Below are 23,278 nucleotides of genomic sequence, written 5' to 3'. Positions count from 1 at the left end.
GAGAGAGAGAGAGAGAGAGAGAGAGAGAGAAAGCTCTGCTGCAGTGTGTGTGACTCAGAGAGTGTGTGTGTGTGTGTGTGTGTGTGTGAAGAGAGAGAGAGAGAGAGAGAGAGAGAGAGAGAGAGAGAGAGAGAGAGTCAGTGTGAGTCTGACTCAGAATGTATGCATGCGTCCGTGCGTGTGTGTGGAGGCAAGCCAGCAGTCAGTGTGACTGCGATCGCTGGAGCGTGAGGGAGGCAGAAAATTGTCTGCGTGTGTGTGTGTTTCTAATGTGTGTGTGTGTGTGTGTCTATATGAGAGAGAGAGATAGTGAGAGAGAGTCCAGCTGTGTGTTTGTGCATGTGTTGTTTCTCGCACAAAATGCTGATCTCTCTCTCTCTCTATCTCCCTCTCTCTCTCTCTCTCTCTCTCTCTCTCTCTCTCTCTCTCTCTCTCTCTCTCTCTCTCTCTCTCATTCTTTTGATGAATTGAAGTTCCCTGACATGTGTTACTGGAGGCCATGGAGGATGCTGACTGCAGCCACAATACAACCCTCTCTCTCCCTCTCTCCCTCTCTCTCTCTCTCTGAAGTGCCATCATTTGCTAGCAAAACTTTTCCAGTCATGCAAAATTCCCAAAGATCCCCAGCTCAGCTTGTTTCTACATGATATATAAATAAAATGATGTTACTATAAATAAATAAACAATAATCAGTGATGAATAGACAGACTCAGTCGTTTTTTGTACTGGTGAGATCTTGTTTCTACATGAAAAGATTCATATAAAATGTTGCAAACAGAATCAAACAGAAGTGTTCTTAGGTAGCTGCAAAGAAATAAAAGTGGCATTATCAGTACTGATAACTATGGAAGCCCATTTCCGCCAATGTGACGGGAAAGAAAAGGATTCTGTAAGTCATTTTAATAAGAAACTTTCTAAAAATATTGAGAAAAATTCTCAATATTCTGACTTAGCATGACAAGATAATGATCATACTAAGTCATTATTAGTACTAAGTCACATTGGCGGAAATGGGCTTCATAGCCAAAAGATATATTTCTCAACTCATGGAAAAATTTAAGAATGGCACTGAATGAAGAATGTAATAAGGCCATTACCCATTGATCATAGTCGTCAGCTGATTAACCTCACCTGGACACTTTTCTCTTTTTTCTTGTCTTATGATTTGTGTTAAACTTAGTTTGATAAATTGTTCTTGTTTGCTGCTTGTCACATTCAGGGAGCCAGTCTGTGACAAATGAGGGTTCGTCCGGGATCCAAACCAACAACAAAATTCCCCCTTTAAACTTTACTCGTACTGTAATATTCAACCTCAGACCAGCACTGCTTTCCAACCACTAATCAGAGTGATGTAAATTATAAAATTAACAAAAGATCTGATCTGAAACATTGAATAATCAAACCAAAACAAATGTAATTGCTATCTGGCTCTAAACCATGAATATAAATTGACAGAGTTTTTCTTTTTACTGTCAGAGATACAAAGAAGAGACAGATCTTCAGTGATTACAGTCTCGCCACAGGGAAAGGACGACACAGGAAGTCCTGGCTACCAACAGAGAAAAGAGCTTGTGATCACTGCACAACAGGTGAGGTGGAGATAGAGATGCACTTCCTCTTAAAAGTGAAAAATATCAGGTATCATCATATCAGGTTGGAATACTTAAATTAATTTGATTTACTAATTCCTAACTTTAAAGAGTCAGGTGACCACAAAATATTATATTAGGAGAAGAACATATAGCAAACATAGCTGCACAATATGTGCTAATACAGTTAATAAAAACACAATTACTGAATATGACAAATTTATGGAAGACGCACACGTTTACTTAGTTTTTTTTATGAATGGTAAATGGACCTGTACTTGTATAACCACTCAACATTTTCTCTTTTACACTACGTGCCACATTCACCCTTTCACACACATTCACCCAGTGATGGCAAAGTCCATCGAACAGAAACTAACATTCATACACACTCACACACCGATGCACGGGGTTCAGTATCTTGCTAAAGGATACTTTGACATGTGGCACCAGGAGCCAGGGATCGAACCCACAACCTTCTGATTAAGGAACGACCCGCTCTGCCTCTGAGCCACAGCCGCCCCTATTTAATATTTCTTTTATTAATTATTTCCAACATTCATGCCATTGAAGCATATTGAACTGAAATTGAAAAACTGAAATTAAATGCACACAGTAACGACAATACACCAGCCCAGGTTGGGAGGGTTACTTATGTAATGTGATCTGATACAATCCCTAATTACCTGTTAAAAATGTAGTCCAGGAATAATACCAGAAATTTAGTAGTGGATACCAATACCAGTCAAATTCCACGATTCTTGATACCAATTCCATACCACAGTAAAACCGTCTTGTGCAGTCTTCGATATATATTCTTCTTCCTATGGCATTTAATGGCTGACTAGAGTAGGTGTAGAATTGCATCCTCTATACTTTAGGTACCTATTACCTATAGTACTGTAGAAAAAAGAGTACAGTCATGTTTTTAGAATTTAATTTGGTATCGACTTGGTATTGAATGTAGTAAGTAACCTGTTCCAAGTGTCACAATATTCAAGTAATGTAACTTGATTATTTTGGTGGTCAGCGATACATCCTGACCACGTTGAAATATGGTGTAAATGTAAGTGTATGTGTTCAATATAAATACAACTACATTGGTGGAATTACCTCTTATTTATTTATTTATTTGGCAAATTTTATTGGGTACCTCATAAACCAGTGTTGTGCATTATAGTGCTGAAATAGTGCTGTGTTCATGTTTTTGGTGAACTGAACGTAACCTTATCCGTTCGCAACTGATGAGCATAAAGATCATAAAGATGAGCATTGTTAACTCTCTCACACATTGTTGAGTTAAACTACTAAAATAACAGAAAGAAGAACAAGTTATTAATAAGGTAGTGCAATTCCAGACGAAACTTCAGTTTCACTTCCACTTTCCGGTGTAGAAAGATGAAGGATGAAGAGAAAAGAAAAACAAAACTGTGGAAAGCTAGTTCACTTTAGTCCTTAGTTTCGGTCAAGTGTGCAAAATTGATACTACACTTCCCATAATGCATCACTTTTATTTGGACCCCCACAACTGGTAAATGCCAACATGTCCAGTTTGTAACACAGGCTTTCTATTATACATTTATATTCTCCAATCCCAAGCCATACACCTGATGACACCATCACTTTGACATCATCAGGTGTTACTTTCTCAGTCTGAACAAAGCACCCCCAGAGCCCCAGTAGACATTGTACAAGTGTTTTCACAGGCTGACGAGGACGCACCATGATGAGTAAACTGACCTTTATGTGTAGAATCGAGTTTGCCACTCTACACATTCAATTGGGAAATTCCAACCACTGTTTACTATCTGCAAGCTCTTATGCTTGACAATGACGGAACACAAATTGTTGAGATGAGATCAGCTATAGACCATTTATCCAGAGAGACTTTTCACACTGTTTTTGAACAAGAAAAAGAGTAGTGTGTCTTTGTGAAAGTGATTATTTTCAACAGCATAAATAGTACAGACAGCAGCAGCCATAGAGCCTATTATTAACCAAACAATTTTCAGGTAAGGCCAATTCCCATAGAAATACACATAAATAGACTCTTAAACTCTTGCAACTTGTAAATTGATTATGTAAATTCTCATTAAAAATCACTCTTTTTTGGTTTTGTTGTATTGTGTGTAATTAGTAAGGTTGTGACCCCTGCTGTGTTTTGTTAATGTATTTAAAACTAAAGAATATTCATATTTTCTATAGGTTCTCTACACATTTGGAACTGGAGTACATGTAATTGTTGTCAGAACCTCAACACAAGAAAAAAACAAAAAACATCTCACCTAAGCAATGAAAATTTGCACTCTTTTAAATCATGATTTTGATAATAAAAATGTGTCAGCAGCAGCTGTCTTGTCACCTGGCAAAATTTAATTTGCCAACTAAAACTGTAACTTAAAAGGTTTGTGTTATTTCAGAGAGGTTAATATGAGTGTGCCTTCAAGTGCCGAAATATTATAGAAGTCTTGACTACAGATTCTCATCCCAGGTCTACACCGTTTTGTCATGCCCCTCTGGGTCTTATACAGAAGCACAAGGTACTCTTCAGCGTATGTATGAGACACCTTTTTAACACATGGTTAACGTTGTGAAACGGTCACAGTTTGGTCAGGTTAAGTCAACAAAACTACTTGGTTAGGTTCAAGAACCTTATAACGTTATGAAACATAAACCCAGGACTATAAGACTGGAGACTGGGTTTTGTGTCCCATGATGAGGACTTTCTTGCTCTTTATACTAAGTCACCCAGTGACGCTTTGGCTTTTGGAAATTGGGCAAATGCTAGGAGGAGGGCCAAAGTTTGGGTTTGGCTGATTGGCCATTTAGCTATATCTGGTGCCTTTTACTGAAACATGTTCATTACGTCGATGCGCTCGTCAGTGTCAGTTTCATGAACCTTTTCATTAAAAAAGGTTGACGTGGCATTAATAAATTAGAGACTAACCACCATTGTAGATCATTTTTTATTGATTGGATTGATAGGATTTAATAAAGAAAGACAACCAGAGGTGGGGAGGGGGACACTAAAGGGTACCTTGTGCTATATCTGATGTCTTTTCCTTAATCTATATGGAGATGCTTAAGGTTGTGACATAATGTCTGTATTTGACGGGAACAAAAACGCACTGGCTCTGAGAAGGCGGGTGGTGGAACATGCACTCCAAGATTACAGAATGCTGCAGGATTTGCAACACCACACCCTCTGCTGTGAGAACATTTTTATCATTTTGGTTAATTAAGGAGAAAATATGATCCTCTTATATTTGCAAACAACAAACTAAAATATTAGCATAGCCCCAGCTAACAGCTAGCTATTTAGATGACTAGATAGATACAGTATGTATGTGTTTTTGTCTATGGGTGTGAGAGATTGCTGTTGCAGTGGTGCATGGTGAAATGCAAGGGAGGTCTGTGTGTATGTGAGAGAAAGAAAGAGAGAGAATGAACATAGAGGCAAATACTATGGGATATTATGGGATGAAGCAGAACACTGCAACTGCATGGCTGCAGGCCAAGAGCTGCCTTTGATCCATTTGTTCAACTTAGGACACGCTCCCTTTTTTTCTATGCTTTGCTTTTTCTCTTCAACCTCTTCCTTTGGGCACATCTTTATTTTGCTACAACATACACACACACACACACACACACACACACACACACACACACACACACACACACACAGCATTAACCAAGCCTATAGAGCTTGTCAGAGCTCTTATCCACACAAACACGTTCTCTACTCAATTCTCTAAATGTACAAAATATTCAATCTAAAATGATTTCATTTTAATAATTTTATTTTTAAAAATATTTATTCCAACAAAAACAGTTTTTATTCCCTGACATAACCACTTTTCTAATTATTGTTGTTAAGTTACAGTCAATCAACCTCCACATTTCCTACAGAATAACGGAATATTATGAAGAACAATAACATTTTGTTCTTTTTCACATCGTTATTTCCTGTTTTAACTCTAATGTTTATAGCTCAACGCTGTTGCATTTACACTTGGGCATTAGCAACCAATCACAGCCAAATAAGATAGTTGATTGTTGATTTGTATTTCAAGGGCATCAAACACAGATGCTTCTGGACCCTGGCTCTGATTGGTTGTTTTCGTTCAGGCCGGGTGGATAGGAGCACTAGGAGGAGCCAGAGGAACCTCATTCTTTTCATAGATTATATGTAATGTGTACTACTGTCAGGATATAGGGATTGTTTTAGCAAATTTGACAAAAAGTTATTTTTACAAAAATGACCTACTGTAGCTTTAAAGCTATCAACTGGTTTTAAGCCTAGATTTTAGGACAGCCAGAAGGTCAGTAGACCTCAGTGATCTCAATGAGGTCAGGGGACACACTAATTCAGAAAGAAGAGAAAGTATTGCTAAGATATTATAAGATATAAGACAGAGGATATTAGAAATTAATCCATGTAACTGTCCTTTCAGTTGACAGTTATATTTTTTAGACATATTACATTCCCAGTCATCTATTTACATGTTTTTTTGTATACGTAAACAACAACAATCATCAATTGATGATGATGATTAAAAAACTCATATTGAGAAGTGTAATTGAACAGAAATAATCATTGCATGAGAAATGAACAAGCATAACAATGTCTCATATAAATGACTGGATAGTTCCACAGGGCACAGCTGGTATTTTCTGTTTGTTTACTAGCAAATGAGCAAATGGATACAACCTGAAGTCATGAGGATGTAGACTTAAATGCCCTCTCAAACACACACAGATTTCTACACTGACTGTATGGAGTAAGACCTTGTGTGTCAGATGATATTGCCTTTTTAGTTATAATCCACTCTATAATGTCTGCATTCCTACTAGTTCAGTATGCCATTTGTCAACTCTGCTTTAAAAATGGTCCACAAAGCTTGCTGAGACCCTCAGGAATGTTACCATGTCCTAATTTAATCACAATATTACCTTAGCTTGCAGAAATAGTATAAAGGCAACTGTGGGACACGCTGGCTATGTCAGCCAGTGACTCATTATGTTTGTTTAACCCACAACTATTGAGTTACGTAAAATCCTCAACTGTAATCTTGACAGGATTTTTTAAACTAGATCAGATAAAAAAATGTTGAAATGAATTTTTTTAGTAAAAGTAACTCAATTTTGTTTAAAGACATTCTCAATTATGTCATCTACATCATCTGTTCTAGAAGCGCCGCAGAGAGTGGCAGCTTGACAGCTCCCGCTCCGCCTCTTATTTTTTCGCCTTAAATCTTACTACTTCTTTATTCCTTCTTAAATAGCACTGTGTTTATTGTTGTAAATAGACCTCCAGTGTTGGTAGTTAATTTTTTTACTTTTTTAGCTGTAGTTTAATTTTTTTTAAATATAAACAATGTGTAGACAACAACAACAACAACCACCACACAACAAAACACCGGAGGTTATTCACTTGAGGACTTCCTACAGTATCGGGATTTACGCGTCGCATGCCCAAGGGAGATCCCGGTGGAGTTAAGGAGACGAAGGAGAGGAACCAGAGCAGGCACGTTGGTGAGGACCAAGAAGACAGAGAGTCGGTGGAGATACAAGCCATGTCTTCTCTTGGTTGTCATGGGAGATGTGCGCTCGCTGGGCAGTAAGACGGACGAGCTCTTGGCCCTGGTCAGCGAGAATGTCGGAAGTGCAGTATATTGTGTCTGGCGGGGACATGGCTGAATGACATTACACCAGACTGTTCAGTGGAACTGGCCGGTTTTTCACTAGTTCGGGCAGACACGAAGAAACAGAGCGGTTGAAAGTCTGGAGGAGGGCTCGCTGTCTTTGTGAACTCTACATGGTGTAACCCTGGACATGTTGTCAAGAAGGCAGAAATCTGCACACCTGATATTGAACTTCTTCTCATGGCTCTGCTCCCCTCCTGCTCCCTTTGCTCCTCCCCCTTCCCTGTGTGCCTGAGGGTGCGGCCTCCATTCTCCTCACCTGCTGCCTGCTGTCTCACCTGCTCTCAATCATTCATCATGCTCCAGTCTTCAAGAACCCCGGTCTTCCTCCCATTCGTCGCCAGATTGTTTCAGCCTATGTGGTGGTAACTCTCGTGGCTCCCTTCAGTATTTAGTTAAGCGATTCAAGCTCTCTTGTGTTTTCCCTGTGCGTGTCCCCTTGTCTAACCGTTTCTCTCCCGTGCCCCAGGGTCCCTTGTGCTGTTCGGCTTCCTGTGTCCGCTCTCCTGTGCCTCTGTGTCTCCGGTCTCTTCCGCCATCTCACCCACCCGTTCCTGCTCTGGCCGCCCCTCATCCCCCCTGTGTGTGTGCGTGTGCGTGGAATAAAACCCCCTTTAAACCTTCCATACTGTCTGGGTGTCTGCTCCTGGGTCCAGTCCCAACACCAGCCCTGTCAGAACAATCTGGCCAGCATGGACCCAGCGGACCCAGACTCCGTCCGAAGCGCACTGGCCTACCAGGGACAACGAGTGGGCCAACACGAGAAGGTCCTCGACGAGATCGTGGCAGCCATCCAGGACCTTCGCTGTAGTGTGGCCGCCCTTGGATCCAAGCTCGATCAGGTCTCCACTCCTCCCACAGCTCCTACCACCGCCACTGAAGCAGCTACTCCCTCTGCCTCCCCAGCCATGCCGCATGCAGCCTCTCCTCCCCCCCCCGCCCGGGAACCACACGTTCCTACACCTGATCGGTATGCTGGGGATTTGGGGGCTTGTGGGCGGTTTCTGCTTCAGTGCTCGCTAGTTTTCCAACTACAGCCGCTTACCTACAGCTCAGATAGCGCCCAAGTGGCTTTTGTGATTAGCCTACTGTCAGGGAAAGCAGCTCAGTGGGCTACCGCCCTGTGGGAGAAGCACTCCCCTATTTGTGACTCCTTCCAGCGGTTTTCTGAGGAACTAAGAAAGGTTTTTGATCATCCTGTGCAAGGCAAGGAGGCAGCTAAGCGTTTATTGAATCTTCGTCAGGGATCAGGTTCAGTAGCTGAGTTCTCCGTCGAGTTTAGGATTTTAGCGGCCGAGAGTGGTTGGGATGAAGAGGCGTTACAGACTGTTTTCGTGCATGGGCTGTCTGAGGTTATGAAAGACGAGTTAGCGGCTAGGGATAGCGCTGCTAGCCTCGATGAGCTAATCTCACTAGCGATTAGGCTCGACAATCGTCTTCGTGAGAGACAGCGTGAGAGGAGGGGGCGACCACTAGCCTCTCCTTTCCCTGCTCTACCCAGAGCCACCATCTCGGTAGGTCCCCAGTTAGCAGCCCCATCCAAACACCCCTCGAGCCAGATACCCCTCGAGCCCGTAGAAGAGCCGATGCAATTGGGCCGCACCCGCCTCACCCAGGCGGAACGCCAACGCCGGATTAGGTCCGGTTTATGCATCTATTGTGGCCAGCACGGTCACTTCTTGGCTGCCTGCCCCCAGCTGCCAAAAGATTAGGCTCACCAGAGAATGGTGGAACTCTTGTGAGCCAAGTCGCCACTTCCACCTCAGCCCCCTTTCTCGCTTGCAATTAAATGCGTCCCTTCGCTGGCAGTTAAACTCCATTCCCCTCACAGCTCTGGTCGACTCGGGTGCCGAGGAGAGTTTCATTGACTCAGCATTCGTGCTTCAGGCAAGAATCCCCACTGTCAAACTCCCAGACAACCAACCCGTTAATGCCCTAGACGGAAAACATCTAGCCAACATTACTCGACAAACCGTTCCTCTCACTCTTATCCTTTCTGGCAATCACCGTGAGGAGATCAGTTTGCTAGTCATTTCTTCACCCAACGCTCCCGTAGTATTAGGTTTTCCCTGGCTTAAGCTCCACAACCCCCAATTTGACTGGTCTACAGGTTCACTCTCTAGTTGGAGCGCCCACTGTCATTCACATTGTCTCCAGTCTGCCAGTGTTTTGTCATCTCCCACTGTTTCCAAGCCTCCTGAGCCCCCCGATCTATCCGCTGTCCCTGTAGAATACCACGACCTTGGGGAGGTTTTCAGCAAACATCGAGCCGTCACATTACCTCCGCATAGGCCATATGATTGTGCTATTGAGCTGCTTCCTGGTTCCACTCTGCCAACTAGTCGCCTGTATAACCTCTCCAGACCAGAACGCGAGGCCATGGAGAAATATATAGGTGACTCGCTAGCGGCAGGGCTAATTCGACCCTCTTCGTCTCCGGTAGGGGCTGGTTTCTTCTTTGTGACCAAGAAAGACCAGACCCTCCGCCCTTGCATTGACTATCGAGGGCTTAACGACATCACCATTAAGAATAAGTACCCTCTCCCTCTCATTGATCCGGCATTTGAACCCCTTCATAAGGCCCAAGTGTTCTCGAAATTAGACCTCCGAAACGCATACCATCTTGTCAGGATCAGAGAGGGAGACGAGTGGAAAACTGCCTTTAACACCCCCTTAGGCCACTTTGAATATCTGGTGATGCCGTTTGGCCTGACCAACGCGCCAGCTGTGTTCCAGGCTTTAGTCAATGACGTGCTGAGGGACATGCTGAACAGGTTCCTATTCGTTTATTTAGATGACATACTCATCTTTTCCCAGTCTCAGGAGGAACACGTTCAGCATGTTCGGCAAGTCCTTCAAAGACTCCTTGAGAACAAGCTCTTTGTGAAAGCCGAGAAGTGTGAGTTTCACGTGACATCCGTGTCTTTCCTGGGGTTTATAATTGAGCGGGGGGCAGGTTAAAGCAGACCCAGCCAAGATTCAGGCCGTGGCTGATTGGCCTAGTCCAACCACTCGCAAGCAGCTGCAGCGCTTCCTGGGGTTCGCTAACTTTTACCGTCGCTTTATTAGAAATTATAGCAAGGTAGCTGCTCCCCCTGACCAAACTCACCTCAGTGAAAGTACCGTTTGCCTGGTCCCCTGAAGCAGAAACAGCCTTTCTAGCCCTGAAGGAACTGTTTACTTCTGCCCCGGTGCTGCGGCATCCTGACCCCTCCCTCCAGTTCGTGGTGGAGGTGGATGCCTCTGACACTGGCATTGGGGCAGTACTCTCCCAGCGATCCCCCAAGGACCAGAAGCTGCACCCCTGTGCCTTCCTCTCCAGACGCCTGTCCCCAGCGGAGAGGAACTATGACGTTGGGAACAGAGAGCTGCTGGCGGTGGTGGTAGCCCTTCAGGAGTGGAGGCATTGGTTGGAGGGCGCTGCTCTCCCGTTCATCGTGTGGACGGACCACAAGAACCTGGCGTACCTCCGCTCAGCCAAGAGGCTCAACTCCCGTCAGGCCCGGTGGGCTTTGTTCCTTGACCGTTTTGTTTTCACCCTCACCTACCGACCTGGGTCCCGCAATGCCAAGCCAGATGCCCTATCACGCCAAGCCGACCCCGAGACGCCGGGGACTGAACCAGAGACCATCCTCCCGGCTTCTTGTGTGGTGGCTGCAGTGAACTGGCGGATAGAGGCTCTGGTGAAGCAAGCACAACGCTCACAACCCGACCCAGGTAACGGCCCCCCTAACCGGCTTTTTGTTCCAGACTCTGCCAGGTCCCAGGTCCTCCAGTGGGCTCATGCCTCTAAGATCTCTTGCCATCCTGGTTACCAGCGGACACTGGACTTCCTTCGGCGGAAGTTTTGGTGGCCTTCGATGGCGAGAGACACAAGAGCTTTTGTGGCCGCCTGTTCTGTCTGTGCCCGCGGAAAATCCTCCCACCAGCCTCCAGCTGGACTATTACACCCCTTGCCCGTTCCACGTCGCCCTTGGTCCCACATCGCTGTGGACTTTGTTTCCGGACTGCCTACCTCTGAAGGTAATGACACTATTCTCACCATTGTTGATCGTTTTTCTAAGTCAGTCCATTTCGTGCCTCTGCCCAAGCTCCCCTCGTCTCTGGAAACTGCCAAACTCCTGGTCACCCACGTGTTCCGCCTACATGGAATCCCTCAGGACATTGTTTCAGACCGTGGTCCACAATTCGCCTCCCAGGTTTGGCGAGCCTTCTGCCAGGCCTTGGGCGCCTCTGTCAGTCTCTCCTCAGGTTACCACCCGCAGTCCAACGGCCAGACAGAACGGGCTAACCAGCAGTTGGAGGCTGCCTTGCGCTGCGTCGCCGCCCGACATCCGGTCTCCTGGTGCACATTTCTTCCGTGGATTGAATATGCTCACAACTCCCTCACCTGCGCTGCCACAGGTATGTCCCCGTTCATGGCAGCTTATGGTTTTCAACCTCCATTGTTCCCATCTCAGGAAGGGGAGGTGGCGGTCCCGTCAGTACAGGACCACCTGCGCCGCTGTCGCCGGATTTGGACTGAGGCTCGTGCAGCCCTGCTACGGACAGCGGCTAGAAACCAACGCCTGGCGGACCGCCACCGACTCCCTGCCCCCGATTACGCTCCTGGTCAGAAGGTATGGCTGTCTTCTCGAGACCTGCCGTTGCAGGTAGAGTCTCGAAAGCTAGCTCCACGATTTATTGGACCTTTTGAAGTGGACAGAATCATCAATCCTGTGGCGGTGAGGTTAAAACTCCCCCCGTCATTACATGTGCACCCTGTGTTTCACGTATCTCTCCTGAAGCCTGTCTCCTCCAGCCCTCTGTGCCCTCCGGCCGACCCCCCTCCGCCCCCCCGGCTCATTGACGACCACCCAGCCTACACAGTTCGCCAGATCCTGGACGTCCGACGGCGGGGCCGGGGTTTCCAGTACCTGGTGGACTGGGAAGGGTACGGGCCGGAGGAGCGTTCTTGGGTTCCCCGGCACTTCATCCTGGATCCCTCCCTTCTTTCGGACTTCTACCGATCCCATCCTGACAAGCCTGGTAGGCCGCCAGGAGGCGTCCTTTGAGGGGGGGGTACTGTCATGGCTCTGCTCCCCTCCTGCTCCCTTTGCTCCTCCCCCTTCCCTGTGTGCCTGAGGGTGCGGCCTCCATTCTCCTCACCTGCTGCCTGCTGTCTCACCTGCTCTCAATCATTCATCATGCTCCAGTCTTCAAGAACCCCGGTCTTCCTCCCATTCGTCGCCAGATTGTTTCAGCCTATGTGGTGGTAACTCTCGTGGCTCCCTTCAGTATTTAGTTAAGCGATTCAAGCTCTCTTGTGTTTTCCCTGTGCGTGTCCCCTTGTCTAACCGTTTCTCTCCCGTGCCCCAGGGTCCCTTGTGCTGTTCGGCTTCCTGTGTCCGCTCTCCTGTGCCTCTGTGTCTCCGGTCTCTTCCGCCATCTCACCCACCCGTTCCTGCTCTGGCCGCCCCTCATCCCCCCTGTGTGTGTGCGTGTGCGTGGAATAAAACCCCCTTTAAACCTTCCATACTGTCTGGGTGTCTGCTCCTGGGTCCAGTCCCAACACCAGCCCTGTCACTTCTGGCCATAGGGTTAAGGCCATACTATCTGCCCCGTGAGTTTATGGCCACTATTGTCGTCACTGTTTACATTCCTCCATCGGCATTAGCGGCGCATGCCTGTGACGTCATCCACTCCACCGTTGCAGACCCGCAGACACACCATCCCAGGGAAGCTGAAAGCCATCATGGACAACCCCTGTCATCCTCTCCACGCTGAACTGAGGCAGCTCAGGAGCATCTTCAGCTACAGACTGACCCAGCCCCGAGCCTCAAAGTGGTTTGGAGGCTCATTTGTACCATCTGCCATCAGACTCGAAAATGCCACAGCTCCCAGTTCCTCCAAAGACTGGTTTAGAACTTCTACCTACAACGCACAAACCTTTTGCACTATTTATATTTAATTTCCACTTTAGTAGTTTAGTAGTTTTAGTTTAGTTTTATTTTATTTATTTTTTTAGTTTCTGTTCGATGGACTTTGCTATCACTGAGTGAATGTGTGTGAAAGGGTGAATGTGGCACGTAGTGTAAAAGCGCTTTGAGTGGTTGGAAGACTAGAAAGACGCTATACAAGCACAGGTCCATTTACCATTTGCCCCACTAAACCCTCCCCATGTATCTCCACCCCATCCACCCTCCCTCGCAGAGACCTTCCCTCTAAAACCATTACAATTGTCATATATTGTGTGCTAGGATGCGGACTGCTGTACTGGATTTGTAATTTTGAGGTATGATATGAGGGGTTTCCATGTTTTATTGAATAGTTTGAGCCTGTCTTTCAGCATATACCTTATCCTTTCCAAATGAAGTGTGCTAGTTAAATCCTCTAACCACATCTTAGAGGTAGGTACAGTTGTGCTCTTCCATAAGATGAGGATTAACCTCTTTGCTATTATGAAACAATAAGACAAAAAACGCTGCTGTGTCATACTCAGTTTTCTGAAGGTCTCCGATATTCCAAGAATGATGAACAGAGGCTCAGGTTTGATTGAAGTATTTATGACCTCAGACATAATGTTACGTATATCGATCCAGAACAATCGGACCCTTGGGCATAGAGCAAAACTATGGAGAAGTGTTGCTACGGAAGATTGGCACTTATCACACATTGGTGACGCCTCTGGGTATATGTTATGTAGTTTTTCCTTTGAGTAATGAAGCCTATGTATAATTTTAAATTGGACAAGACAGTGTCTTGCATTATCTGAACAATTATGTATATTTTCAAGACTCTCTTTCCATAAATCATCTGGAATGGATTCACCAAGTTCCTCTTCCCACTTATGTTTATAATTTTCAGTCGAGAGAGAGCTTATTAATAAGAGATTATGATAAATGTGGGATATCAATTTACTTTCGTTAGGAGACAGTTTCAGATAGTCATCTATTATAGATTGTGTTTCAGTCTCAAAATCTCTTAAATATTTCCGAATGTAGTCCCTAACTTGTAGGTAATGAAATAAGTTATTATTCCGCAGCTCATACTTCCTCTGTAGTTGTGTGAATGAAGCAAAGACGCCTCCCATAAGTCACCAATACATTGGACACCCCTCTCACTCCATGTAGAAAAGGTTCCATCCAGACAGGAAGGGGCCAATGTGGGGTTTCTAGTGATGGGTAATAGAAGAGAGATTGGTTTAAGATTAAAGGTGGCCTTGATTTGTTTCCAGGTACGGATCATGTTATGTATGATGGGATTATTATTATACAGGGACTTATTTACCGCAGCTAGAGCTAGTTGGACCATAGAATACGGGTGGCAGTCTTCCCGCTCCAGCATTAGCCATCAGACATTGGTATTGACGTGTCAAACCAAAAGGTGAACATCTTAATCACTGAGGCCCAGTAACATAGCAAAAAGTTTGGGAGTGCTAATCCCCCCTCGGACTTTGGCCTACAGAGATGTTTTTTGCCTATTCTGTGAGCCTAGAAAAGGAACTATTAAAGAACCTAGGTGTTTAAAAAAATATTTTTTTTAGAAAAATTGGGATGTTTTGAAATAAATACAACAATTGCGGGAGGAAAATCATCTTGATAGCATTAATTGTCCCAATTAAAGAAATTGGGAGCGTGTCCCAGAATGATATTCTAGTCTGTAATCGCTCTATTAGAGGGGGGCAGTTTGCCTGGAATAGAGATGAGTACTGCTTTGTCACTTCTATCCCCAAATAGGTACATTTTTCTAGAGAAACTTATAATGGAAAATGATCCAGGTGTGTTAAGTCACTCATATGGATCGGCATTAAAACGCTTTTAGTCCAATTGATCCGGTAACCTGAAAAGGTCCCGAACAGGTTGATTTTTTCCAGAATTTTTGGGATAGTAATTTGAGGCTGCATTATATATAAAAGGATGTCATCTGCATATAATGATATCTTATTAGTTGTTTCTTTGGTGGAGTATCCATAAATCTGGGGGTCTATTCTGATACATTGGGCTAGAGGCTCGATAGCCAGCGCAAAAATTAAAGGGGATAGTGGACACCCCTGCCTTGTCCCTCTATGTAAGCTAAACAGGGAGGATATTGTCCAGTTTGTTAGGATTTGAGCCATGGGATTCTTGTACATGAGTTTAATTAGTGACAGGAACTTATTTCCGAAATTGAACCTATTAAGAACTTCAAATAAGTAACACCACTCAATCTGGTCAAATGCCTTCTTAGCGTCAAGTTCAAGTATGACAAGATCAGTAGGTGAACCTCTCTTTGTGTATATAATATTGAAAAGATGTCTAAGATTGAAAGTAGCACTCTTATTTGGTATGAAACCTGTCTGGTCCATATGGACTAGCTTTCCCAATAAAGGGTTCCGCCTGTTGGCCATTATCTTGGCAAACAGTTTCCCATTGACATTAAGGAGGGAGATAGGACGATAAGTGCCTACTTCCTGTGAGTCCTTCCCCTTTTTGTGAATTATTGTGATCACGGCCTCAGTTAAGGTGGGGGGTAAATTACCCTGTATCTGGGCATGTTCATACAATTTCAACAGGTAAGGGGATAGGTTTTCACTAAATGTTTTGTATAATTCCCCTGGGAGTCCATCAGGACCGGGTGTCTTATTACTCTTTAGGGAGGCAATGGCCCTCCGAACCTCTGCAATTGTGAGGTCAGAATTCAAAGAATCACAATCTTCCTCGCTCAGTCTGGGAAGCTCACATTTGTCTAAAAATGCATTAATAGTTACAGAGTCTGAAGTGATCTTTGAGGTATACAAATCAGTATAAAATTCAAGAAACCTGTCATTGATATCTTTAGGCTTTGTTAGTATTGTATTATTGTGAGATTTTATCTTGTGTATCGTTCTGTCATTTTCCATTTTACTGAGTTGTCTAGCTAATAGTTTGTGTGGTTTGTCACCAAATTCAAAATATTTTTGCCTAGTATAGAGGAATGCTTTACTCAGTTTTGCAGAGATAATTTTGTTATATTCATACTTGAGTGTTGCTATTTTTCTGTGCAATATATGTCAAGTAATTAGGGATCGAGCACTGACAAGTGCAAGACCCTATTGTTCCTGTTAAAATTATTATTATTATTATTTGGTGCCTGTTTGACCGCATATTTGACCCCCGCAACATCCTCAAAATGAAATGAAAATTAGCACAAATTCAAATGTAGCAAAAATGTCGATATGAGATTGTCCCCGTGTACGGGCGCCGCCAAATGTCTAAGCCACGCCCCCCAGAATCAGCCCCCAAGACACGTAAGGCCCACATGTACGAAAATTGCTACGCGTGTTTATCATGATAAAAGAAGCAGAGAAGCCTCTTGGACCCATGCCCCAAAACCCACAGGAAGTCTGCAATTAAAATTTTTAATTTTCATAATTTTGTGGTCATTTTGACTTTTTGGGCTTGTATTTGAACGAACTCCTCCTAGGGAATTTCTGGGATCTGCTTCAAAATTGGTCAGTACAGTCAAAACATGGTGCTGAATGAACGCTGTTAGGTTACATTGAAGGGCGTGTCCGTGGCGTGCCATCAAAGTTGGCCATTTTGAACGAATGTCACACTGTGATGTCATTTTTGGCATTTCAGGGCTTCTATTTTAACTAACTCCTCCTACAGGTTCTATTGGATCTACTTCAAAATTGGTCAGTGCAGTCAGTTTTTTTTCGTCCAACATTGTGCCCGTGGCGTGGCGTCCCGTGGCATCCAATTTCGATCCTTCGCCATAAAAAGAGGGATTCGTCATAACTTCTGCATACATGATCCAACTGCAACGAAACTTAACATGTCTGATAAGAGTCCCGCCCTGAACACATAGTGATAGCGCCACCTAGTGGCAACAGGAAGTAAGTGCTGCGTGGCGATTTTGAGCTGATTTACGTGACATTTTCATGTTGTGGTACGCGCTTATTACGACGGCACGTGACGTGGCCGCAGCACACCCCAGCAGCACGTGACGCGGTCGCAGCACGCCCCGACACGCGCCGGTTGCGAGATCCCGTTCAACGCTGCTTGCAGCTTTAATTTAACTTGATCTTCTAATTCTTTTAATTTGGCCCTATTTTCTTTTCGCCTAGAAGCTTCAAATGAGATGATACAGCCTCTTATGTAAGCTTTGAATGCTTCCCAGAGGATAGAGGGAGGGGTATCAGGGTTGTCATTTATTTCAAAGTATAAGCAAATATGGTCTTTTAGGTATTCACAAAATTTATTTTCAGTGAGTAAGTGCGAATTTAGTTTCCAAGAGGCTTGTGGCTTATCTACATGATCTAAACACAATGAAAAGGTGAGTGGGCTGTGATCTGAAATCACAATTCTGTCATAATTAGCATTTAATCTGGACGGTATGAGTCTGGCGTCCACCAGGAAGTAGTCTATCCTAGTGTAGGAGTTGTGTACAGGTGAATAAAATGAATAGTCCCTACCTGAGGGGTAGCTCTCCATATATCCAGTATATTTGTGTTATTAATAATCAAGAATGTTTTTTAACTTACAAAACTAAGTTTGTGTTACTTAAAATTTTCAATGTAATCAGTTTCAACAATTTTTTGTGGGTAAAATACATAGTTAAAATGTATCTAAAAAGACATTGGTAGACAATGGAATACAATCCGTGCCCTTCTTGTCCCAGCTGTTGAGGTCTGTAGGTCCCACATCCCTGAGTTTCAGTGTTAACAAGGTAGAGTGCCTGGTCTGCCCCAGTTTTTTACTGTCTAGGCCGTCCTTCTGATATGAGTACGTTACAGTATTTGTACCAGACACCCGTTTCAGCGAAGTACTAAAGAGTTTTTTAAAAAGTATTTGTTTTGGCTTTTATTTGATAGGACAGCTGAAGACAGGAAAGGGGGGGGCAGAGAGAGAGAGGGTATGACATGCAGCAAAGGGCTGTAGGTCTGATTTGAACCCTGGGCTGCGGCAGCAAGGACTCAGCCTCGGTAAATGGGTCGCCAGCTCTACCCACTGCGCTAACCGGGTGCACAAGTAATAAAGAGTTACTAGTGCTCCTAATGGCATTTGCAAGAATCCACCGAGCCTGAATGAAAACAAGCTGAGAAAGATAAAAAAGACACATTGTTAATTCTCATCCCAGGGTCCCTGTATTTGATGCCCTGGAAATGAGACTCAACAATCACCCATCTTTCTCGCCTGCGATTGGTTGTTTTGTTTCAGGCCCGGAGGATTCTTGCAAATGCCATTAGGAGCAGTAGGAGTAGCCAGAGAAACCAGATTTTCTTTTTTTGCATATTATCTGTCTCATGTTCCACTGTCAGGATGAGGTAAAAGTTTCAGCAAATATGACAAAAAGTAATTTTTATAAAAACTACCTACTGCAGTTTTTAGGTAAAATTCATTGCATCATTCATCATTCGCCACTTCCTTGTCACACTTCAACTTCACTCAGACTCCCTTTCCTCTATGCCCAAATTAGGATTTTATGCTTTCTATACCTGACAAAAATAGCCACAGGTAAACCCAAGATGCTGGCTTCAGAAGGTTCCTTCAGAAACCTGCAAGCAACGTCATACACACTGCGGTCCCTCCTCGTTCTGTCTTTCTCAGTCAGACCACAAGATGTCCCTCCTGTTTTCTCCTCCTTCCTCAGCTGTTCCTAATTATCATCTCATTACCTCTCATGTATTAAACCTAAGTCCTTGGTTCAGTCAGCGCTTCTATTTTGCCTTCTCACTTTTGTGCATGTGAGATGTCCTGGTGTCTTCTGTCCCTGTACTCCAGTGTTTGTATTCATTCAACAACTTTAGTAAGGTTTAGGTTTTTGTAGCCAAATGTAACACACAGACAGACACGCACACACAGAGCCTAACAACAACAAAATGCTGCAGCTACAACACAATGCTTTAACAGTTTGAACAATGTATTATGCAAAAGTGCCAGTGAACATTTCACATGATTGACATTTTTTTGGTAGCCATGTAGATGTGGATTTCATAACTTCCTGCAACCCCTCCAGCATGTGCATGTCACACCCCTCATGTTATTCATTCTAACTTACATAAAATTATTATAAAGGCCATATTAAAGGAAAATAATGGGATGCTGCTAGAGGTTAAAGGTTCCATGTAAGATTATGATGCATTTTACATGTTTACTTTTAATTTATCAATTACTTTTTATTGGCAGTGTGTAAAGGGGTTGTAACGTAACTTACAAAATGAGACCATCATCGACTTTTTCCGTTGCCTGTGAACTGATTTTTAGGTTTGTATGTAGGCATGAGGGTGCCTTCTCTGTCCACTTTCATCTCTCATCACAAAAAGGAATTAAAGAATAAATAAATGAAATCAAAATAGGATCATATTGTTCAAACAGTAACTGCAAGCAATGTTCTGGTGAATGCACAACAGTAATGTAAATGGTGTTGTAGTTAAAGGGATAAATCTTGTACGTGTTAACTGTTTTAAAGATACATTATATATATGTTTCCGCATTAAAATGCCTTTAAAGACTTGTGTTTTATATATAGTTGAGTTGTGTACTTACATTATCCCAAATGTTTCCTACAATGTAACTCAGAAAAACCTGTCACTTCATTCAGATAACGCTGTTTCACCGGTGGCTTGTCAGTGGCGTCATATCCCCTTTGTGCATGCGTCAGCATTGTGATTGTCTAGAAGCTGTCATACATTTACTTTTTAGCCAGTTTAACCCACATTTTTAGCATCCACTGTTTAGATCTTGGTGCTTTTTAACACTAGATTTGAACCATATGAAGGATTTTAGTGATCGGATGTCTGGATCTTAAGTTACCTGAGAAACAAGCTGAGCTAACGTTAGCAGCAGCTCAGCTCGCAGCCCCTTTGGGACGTCCTTTGTCTGTCTAACAACGTGGGAGAAACAGTGATTTTTAAGGTGGAACTTTATTCAGTGTTTTTAGTGGTTTTAACCAGCGGGTCCATTTGTTTTGGAGAGGAGGAGACCTCTGTGGATAATTGGGTTCCTGGTAAGAATCCTAACTGGAGAAGCTAACTATGGTATGGTATGGCAATGGTTGCGAAGACGACAACTACCATGATCCCACCCTACTTCACAATGTCATCAAACTTTGTCTTTTGTTACTGTTTAGATGTGAGAGACCCCCTAGTGGCATTGTATGTTTAATCAGACTTTCTGCCGAGTCAGATCCTATGATTTCACATGGTTTTGTCCATTGACAATTCCAGTAAGGTTTATTAAAAGAAGATGACCACATCCTCAACAATGTCCTCAACAAAAAGACTAAAAGTCTCTCAAGACTACAGTTTTTGTCTGAAATACTACTCCAATAATATTTAAGCAGCTCAATTAGTAGGGGGTTGTTCATCTGAGCAGTGTCAGACTGGCTTAGCGGAACTAAGCAAAATCACATCAAATAAAATCAAATACATATACACTACCGCTCAAAGGTTTGTTGTCACCCAGAAAATGTCATGTTTTCCATGAAAACAAACAGTTTTATTCATGGAATTAGTTACAGAATTAATCGAAAATCTAGTAAAGATATTGACAAGGATAGAGATAATGATTTTTACTTGAAATAATAATTTTGTCCTTCAAACTTTGTCTCCATTTGATGCAATTACAGCCGTGCAGACCTTTGGCATTCTAGCTGTCAATTTGTTGAAGAAATCTGAAGAAATTTCATCCCATGCTTCTTGCAGCACCTCCCACAAGTTGGATTGGCTTGATGGGCACTTATTACGTACCATACAGTCAAGCTGCTTCCACAACAGCTCAATAAGGTTGAGATCTGGTGACTGCGCTGGCCACTCCATTACAGACAGAATGCCAGCTGACTGCTTATTACCTAAATAGTTCCTGCAGTTTGGAGCTGTGCTTTGGCTCATTGTCCTGTTTTAGGAGGAAATTGGCTCCAATCAAGCACAGTCCAGAGGTAATGCCATGGTATTGCAAAATAGAGTGGTAGCCTTCCTTATTCATTCTCCAACTTTACCAGCACCAAAGCATCCCCAGACCATCACATTTCCTTCACCATGCTTGACAGATGCCGTCAAGCACTTCTCCAGCATCTTTTCATTTCTTCTGTGTCTCACAATGTTTCTTTTTTGTGATCCAAACACCTCAAACTCCGATTAGTCTGTCCATAACACATTTCTCTCATCCTTGTCTGTCCAATGTCTGTGTTCTTTTGTCCATCGTAATCTTTTCCTTTTATTGGCCAGTCTCAGATACGGCTTTTTCTTTGCAACTCTGCCTAGAAGGCCAGCATCCTGGAGTCGCCTCTTCACTGTTGATGTAGAGACTGGTGTTTTGCGGGTACCATTTAATGAAGCTGCCAGTTGAGGACCAGTGAGGCAGGCTGTTTCTCAGACTAGAGTCACTAATGTACTTGTCCTCTTGCTCAGTTGTGCACTGGGGCCTCCCACTTCTCTTTCTGTTCTGGTTAGAGCACAGATTGTGCTCTTCTGTGAAGGGAGTAGTACACACCGTTGTATGAGATCTTCAGTTTCTTGGCAATTTCTCGCATGGAATAGTCTTCATTTCTAAGAACAAGAATAGACTGACGAGTTGAAAGTTATTTTTTTCTGACCATTTTGAGACTCAAATCAAACCCACAAATGCTGATGCTCTAGATACTCAATTAGCCAAAGGGAGGCTCATTTTATTGCTTCTCAAATCAGCACAAAACTGTTTTCAGCTGTGCTAACATAATTGCACAGGTGTTTTCTAATGATCAATTAGCCTTTCAACACAATAAACATGGATTAACAAAAAGTGCAATTGAAACACAGGTTGCTGACAATGGGCCCCTGTAGATATTCCGTAAAAAAATCAGCCGTTTCCAGCTTCAATACTCATTTACCAACAATGTCTAGACTGTATGTCTGATACATTTTATTTTATTTTCATTTAAAAAAAAATGTTTTTCTTTAAAAAATAAGGACATTTCTAAGTGACCGCAAACTTTTGAGCGGTAGTGTACTCATATACTTCAGATATAAGGTAGCTAAAGTTTGCAGCAAAATGAGTTTAGAGTCTGTACATACAACAGGTTTTAAGCAGGAGGAGGATGGTAACCTGCTATTCCTGTACTATGTGTGTATATATATGTACGTATGTATGTATGTACATGATTTTTACACAAAAAGCAGAAGTAGAAAGAATCATTTCTACATTAAAATCCTTAAAGTTATCTACTCCAGCTACCTCATTAAAAATTTGAGAATCTCTGAATATATTCCTGCTAGACACAAGATGTCTCCTACTTCACTGTAAATGGACCTTACAGTCAATGTGCACTGGTGGCTATAAATTTCTACTTCACACTGTACAATTTGCACACTGGACCAGGATACTTGCCACTCAACTTCCAAACTTTTCACTTGCAGCAAATAAATGTGAAAATATCCATCTAGTGTCAAACTCTGTATATACATCATTCAAACAACACACTGTAGGAACAAGTAGAAAAAAATATTTTTGACTGCACAAAAAAAAAACAGACTGTGTTACAGTAACCAGAGCATGGCATTTTGCTCCACGGAATATTATAGCATTATAGCTTTGTATACCATTTGGAATTTGGTTTGAATATTTTGCTAAAAAGGATGATCCTGTGATCAATACCTAAAACACTGCCACTATTTGTTGTCCAATGAACTACCCTCAAGCACTTAACATTGAACGTAAACAACTGGTGAGTATATGTGGCTATAATGTCATATAAATACAACGAGAAAAGGCTGTAAGAAATTTCTCTGCTGATACAGTGCATTTGTCTTCTTCCCCTCCTATCTGCATCTGAAGTTCAAGTGTAATCACACCATCAGTTCTGAAGCACCATGTTTCTGACAGCTCATTTCCCTGCTGGAGCTGACAGTGATGGATGGAAAGTGTGCTGTGTGTTTCTCTGTGTAACCAGCGTGTGAGCATACATAAGTGTTTAAGTGTGTATGCACACCTTCGTGTGTGTGAGTGTGTGCTGAGGCTGCAGCCTGCTAAGGGTTATCACTGCATGATGTCTTGGGGGCAAACA

The 23,278-nt window shown here is 43.3% G+C and overlaps 1 protein-coding gene across 4 annotated transcripts in view; it reads right to left on the bottom strand.

Moving 5' to 3' along the window:
• Positions 1 to 23,278, bottom strand: part of rbfox1 (RNA binding fox-1 homolog 1) — a 365,339-nt gene that overhangs the window by 141,135 nt on the left and 200,926 nt on the right. The gene's annotated exons all lie outside the window — the stretch shown is intronic.

Source organism: Dicentrarchus labrax, unplaced genomic scaffold (assembly GCF_905237075.1).
Source record: "Dicentrarchus labrax unplaced genomic scaffold, dlabrax2021, whole genome shotgun sequence".
NCBI classification, from domain to species: domain Eukaryota; kingdom Metazoa; phylum Chordata; class Actinopteri; family Moronidae; genus Dicentrarchus; species Dicentrarchus labrax.
This window is presented reverse-complemented; position numbering and strand designations above follow the sequence as displayed.